The sequence below is a fragment of the Gracilinanus agilis genome, chromosome 3, assembly GCF_016433145.1.
Source record: "Gracilinanus agilis isolate LMUSP501 chromosome 3, AgileGrace, whole genome shotgun sequence".
NCBI lineage: Eukaryota > Metazoa > Chordata > Mammalia > Didelphimorphia > Didelphidae > Gracilinanus > Gracilinanus agilis.
This window is the reverse complement of record NC_058132.1, coordinates 333108634-333114815: the sequence shown is the minus strand read 5'-3', so window position 1 is coordinate 333114815 and position 6182 is coordinate 333108634. Positions and strand designations below refer to the sequence as shown.

Below are 6182 nucleotides of genomic sequence, written 5' to 3'. Positions count from 1 at the left end.
CCATGAGATCTATTTTGTTGAAAGGAATTGGCTTCAAGTTGAGAAAACTAGTCAAGAAGAGTCAGTTAAAAACTTAATCACTACTTGGAGCTATTTCCAACTCAACAAGGCCAAAATTACCATCAGAAGCCATAAGACAAAAATGATTTGTGTTCAATAATTTCAAGTAATCTTATTAATTTCCTTCTCATTCTTCAAATCTTAAGTCATATGTCAGCTTTTCCATTCTCATTTGACCTTGGATGGCCACTTAAGCTTTCTGGGCATCTGTTTTCTTAAATATAAAATGAGGGGAAATAAGCCGAAATAATCTGTAATGTCTCCTCTAGTTCTAGATGCCATGATCACATATTATATAGTCCAGGGGGTTTTGCTTCGTCTTTTACTCCTACTAGATTATAGGCTCCAAAAGAATAGGGGGCCCCATCTTAATCTAAGACATCTGTACCCAGTTGTGCTTTGCACACTGCAAGTGCTTTATGCATACCTTTTTAAAGTTGATCCCTGGATGTTAAAAAGATACCATTGGATCTCTCTTTTTTGTTATGCTTTTAAGTTCTGGCTTGGACCATTTCTCATAAACCTTCCCTATAGAAAACTGATCTCCTATAACCCTACACTATACCTCTGTAAAGAAGGTAGCTTACAAGGCTAGAAGTGTTATTTCCCTTTCAAAGATATTTATTTTTCAATAGACAATGGCTACAACTATGGAAGTAGAAAGAACAACACAATGAATCTGAATGCTCTGTAATTTTATGACTAAGCTTAACTCCAGAGAAGAATTGAGAACTTTCACCCCTTTCTCTTCTTTGGAAAAAGAGGGGATTATGGTTATAAATACTGCAAATACTGTCAAACTCCATTAACATATTGGTTGTTTTTGCTGAACTACTTTTTTCAGCTTTCCTTTAATTTTATTTTTCCTTACAAGGGATGTCTCACTGGGTGGGGAAGGAAAACATTAGGAAACTAAAGTGATATAAAGACAAATGTTATCAATAACAATTTTAAAAGATATTTCCTTATTTTAAAGTAATTTAAAAAGATATTTGCCTTCATCCATCATCCCTGGTTCACCAAGTGAGAGAGATGACAAGCAAAAAGTCAAGCCAATACACTGAAAACTCTTGCAATGTCAAAATAAAATGAGATAGGATTCTAGCACATTGGTTAGATCCTTTGGTGCCAATTTATGGGAGGGCATAAAAGAGTCCCAAAGGATGGGCAGGCATGGGTGGCTTGAATCTTCATTTTTAGAAGGAACTCCAAAATTGATGAGATTACATATCCATTTGAATATTTGAATTTTTTTCCGTAATAGTGGATTTTCAGGCATTCTGGTGAAAGAAGAAAGGAAGAAAGGAAACAATTACTAAGTGCTTACTAAATGCAAATGCTAAGCTTTGGGAACAAAATAGAAAAAAGTAAGAGCTACATTCTAATAGGGCAATAACATATATGAAATATTCCAGCTTCATGTCAGATGGAAAAGTCTCATGGTCATTAGGGTGCAGTAGTAAAGCAGATGTTAATGCTTCTTCTAATGCCATTTCCACTGATAAAATCATAACAGTTTGTGATGCTCAGCCATTTGAGAGTGCCAAGAATTTTCTTATCTGGTTCTTCAGTAGTTCTGGTTGGAGCACCTGTAGGAGCACTTGTCAGGTTGCATCTCCACAGGGCTGCCTTCCCAGGATGATATCTGAAGCATAGCAGTTCCCAAGGCTCTTGGGTCCAGTCTTGTGCTATCTCTGTCACTGTTGGGCAATAGTAGAGATATTTTGGAACAAGGGCCTTCTGAAAACCCTTCAAACCATAACACTTGGGTTGTTGCTGACTTTGCTTTTGCATAAGGGCAGTGCAACAGTTGAGCATGAGTAAAGGCTTTTAAAGCCAGAAGTGAGGCTGAAATAGAATGGCTAAGTGACGAAGAAGGGATTGTATTTCATGGAGTGTCCTATTCTAGTGTGGAACACTAGATTTTTGTTGCATAGATGTTTTTTCCTTGTTTGTGGTGCCAAAGGAATTATGCTCAGGTGGAGAACACTATTTCATTTCTCTCCAATTTTGGAGGCTTCTTAGTAACAAAATGGACCTCCTTCCCCTTCTCTCCCCTTCCCTCACTTCTCCCTTCCACTCTCCCTTCCCCCTCCTCCTGTCTTCATCCCTGTCCCTGTTCCTTTTTCCTCTCTCCTCTCCTCTGTTTCTCTTTCCTAGATCCTCTATCTCTCTTTCTCTCTCTGTTCCTGCAGCCCCTCAGAGTCTCCTTCCCTTTGGCTGACAGCAATCCATAAATGATACTCCATTGCTCTCAGTTGTGCTTTGGCTGCCAGGAAGAGTCAATGAATCACCCACTTTTCTCATATGATAGGGTCTAGCTCCATTAGCAACCACAAAGACACATTTATCTGCCCCTAACATTGGGTACCAACCATTGCTAGGGAACAACCAGCCTTGGAGCTGTCTGGAAGGTATTTCAAATTATTAGTATGTCTTTTAAAAAAATCAGAACAACCTTTGTGTTGAGAAGGAGACTCCCTTTGAAAACAATCTGGTCTCTGTCACTACTGACCTTTTCAAGGAATATTTGTGTATCATGAATTAAGAACCAGTTTCAGTCTGTTCTTCAAGTAATTTCTTAAGAAATTGGTTCAGGGGAAAATTAGCTAAGCTGAATTATTCATGTTCATTTTCCCAAACTTAAATTTATTCTTCATTTAATGGTGTACCAAAAAGATGAGAGGAAAGTTCTATCTGGTGGTTCATTTTCGAGTTATTAATGAACAAAGAGTTCTTTAACATCCCTTTGAAAGAAAAATGTGTATTTTGCACATCTGTGTCAACAAATTGAGATGACCAAAGAGATTTTCATCATTGTCAGTTAAGAAAGAGAGCACACTTATTTTACAAGTACTCCACTGGTATAGGAAAAGCTTTTCCCTGCCCTCAGGAAGCTGACCTCAGATGACTAGAGATCTCTGTCTTATCTAATAGTTTTATCTCAGTTAAGTTCCTGAGAGCTACAGAGGAGGGTGTAGACAACCTAACCTTTAATGAAAAGAAAGTAAAATCTTTCTTTTTCTTTCTTCCTTTCCTTCCTTTTTTCCTTCCTTCCTTCTTTCCTTCCTTCCTTCCTTCCTTCCTTCCTTCCTTCCTTCCTTCCTTCCTTCCTTCCTTCCTTCCTTCCTTCCTTCCTTCCTCTCATCTTCTGTCTTAGTAACAACTCTAGGACTAAAGGGCAAGGGCTAGGCAAATGGGGTTAAGTGACTTGCCTAAGGTCACGCATCTAAGAGTTTGAAGTCAGATTTAAACCCAGATCTTCCTGACTTCAGGTTTAGCACTTTATCCATTTTGCCACTTATCTGTCTCAGAACATTTCTTTCTTCCCCCTTTATCAACCAGATCAAGAAGATTCATACTGGCTAAACTTTCCCATTGACTTTGTAACAACATCTAAACCAAATCCTATGCCTGAAAAAGTGATCAAGGAAAGATTTCTTCTGAAAATCTATTGGCCAGCAAACAAACAAACAAATAAATAAATGAATAAACAAATAAACAGATAGATAGATAGATAGATAGATAGATAGATAAATAGATAAGGACCAAACTCAGTATTGTCCCATAAGGGTCATAGGAGGAGAATTTGGTGACTTCAGACAATGTTCTATTCATGATGAAGCAAATCTAAGTACTTTAAAATATTTGACAGATTTAGGCAAGAAGCAGCTTGGCCTGTTGAATAGAGGGCTTTGGTCTTGGAGTAAGGAAGACTTGGTTTAAATCCTTTCTCTGACATACTAGTTATGTCATCCTATGCAAATCATTTATTTTCTTAGTGCCTCAACCCTCTAAGTCTATACATCACATACAGAGGAATTTGCTGATTTAAATCAGTGGACAGAATTTCATCAGTTAAGTTTCTTTTTTCAATTTTTTTCAATTTTAATTTTTATGTATATAAAAATCAAATATAATTTAACCCAATTTGATTGCAAGCTCCTTAGCTTTTGCCTCTTTCAGCTTGGCAATATAAGCTGTTGATTTTGGACCCAGAACATTGCCATACTGGTAATGACAGATCTCACCATATCTATCATTGTAATTGATTTTCATGGCTTTTAACAGAGCTCCTTTATATTCTGGGTTAATCTGCACAACAGCAATGCTTTTTTCAAGTTTTTCTGTGAACTATGGTACCTAGACTGGTTTTGCATTTGCCAATACATTAAGGAACCCACACTTTTTGACACAAGGTAGGTAGGAGGACCATAACCTCAATGTGGTCTATGTCATGTGCAATCACCACCAACTATGCTTTCTTGTTTTCAACTAGAGTAGCAACAGTGTTGACATCTGGTCTGTGGACAGGTTGTCGCTTAGTGGGGCCTTCCTCCATCCTAGTAGCTTTTTTTCAGCCCAAGTCAGCTTCTTCTCTTGCTTTGTTTCAGGTTTGTACTTTTGATCCAGTCTAAGCAGTCAACTAGCTGTCTGATGATCCAAAGCCTGGGTGAACTGATTGATTGCTGGTGTACTTTCAATTGCTTAAAAACGACAGACCTTTGACGTCACAGTCTGATGTATTGAAGCTATTTGACAAAGCAAGTGAGATCTCTTTTGGGCTGGATGTCCTGATCAATGCCAAAGCTCTTGGGCTGCTTTTCAAAAAAAAGGATTGACCACTTTCTTGGCTTCCTGCTTCTTGACAGCAGTGGCTGGCGCCACCTTCTTCTCCTTGACCTTATTCCTTTGGCTTCTTGGCCAGCAGAATGAATATGTATTATATCTAGGCTCTTATCATATCTGTTGGATGTTTGCTTACTAATGAAATTAGAGGTCTAGATCTCTCTTCACTTCTTCCCCAATCCTCCCAAAATACTCACCCATGCCATATAACTGATGTGATTGGCTGTGGTGGGGAATATTAGGAAGAACACTGTATTGGAAATAAAATAGAATCGATTTGATTTAAGGTATAAGCATGTGTGTCTGTGTGCATTCATATATGTATTTAAGCACATGTATGAATGGGTATGCATGTGTGTATATATAGGGGGATATAGTGGAAAGAACATTGTATTGGAACTCAGCTATAACTGTTATGATCAGAAGGATGTATTAGTATGGGGGCATATGCATATGTATGTTCATATATTCTTTTTTAAAATTTCATTTAATTAATTAATTTAGAATATTTTTCCATGGTTACATGATTCATATTCTTTCTCTCCCATCCTCCTACCCCCTCCCATAGCCAATGAGCAATTCCACTAGGTTTTACATGTGTCATTGATCAAGATCTATTTCCATACTATTGATACTTGCACTAGGATGATCTTTTAGAGTCTGTATCCCCAATCACATTCCCATCAACCCATGTGATCAAGCAGTTGTTTTTCTTTTGTGTTTCCACTCCTGCAGTCCTTCCTCTGAATGTGTGTAGCGTCTTTTCCATAAATCCCTCAGAATTGTCCTGGGTCATTGTATTGCTGCTAGTACAGAAGTCCATTACATTCGATTTTACCACATTGTATCAGCCTCTGTGTAGAATGTTCTTCTGGCTCTGCTCTTTTCACTCTGCATCAATTCCTGGAGGTCTTTCCAGTTCACATGGAATTCTTTCAGTTCGTTATTCCTTTCAGCACAATAGTATTGTATCACCAACATATACCATAATTTGTTCAGCCATTCCCCATTCGAAGGGCATCCCCTCATTTTCCAATTTTTTGCCAGCACAAAGAGCGCTGCTATAAATATTTTTGTACAAGTCTTTTTCCTTATTATCTCTTTGGGGTATAAACCCAGCAGTGGTATGGCTGGATCAAAGGGCAGGCAGTCTTTTAGGGCCCTTTGGGCATAGTTCCAAATTGCTATCCAGAATGGTTGGATCAATTCACAACTCTACCAGCAGTGTATTAATGTCCCAATTTTGCCACATCCTCTCCAACATTTATTACTTTCCTTTTCTATCATGTTAGGCAATCTGCTAGATGTAAGGTGGAACCTCAGAGTTGTTTCGATTTGCATTTCTCTAATTATAAGAGATTTAGAGCACTTTCTCATGTATTTATTGATAGTTTTGATTTCTTTATCTGAAAATTGTGTTCATATATTCTTAAGTGTATGGGGGGTACGGTAGAAGGAACCCTGAATTCGACTTAGGAAGAAGACTCAAGTTT

The 6182-nt window shown here is 37.9% G+C and overlaps 1 pseudogene; it reads right to left on the bottom strand.

Annotated features, from left to right (window-relative positions):
• Positions 1–3981: 3981 nt before the first annotated feature.
• Positions 3982–5861, bottom strand: LOC123239425 (annotated as a pseudogene).
• Positions 5862–6182: the final 321 nt, after the last annotated feature.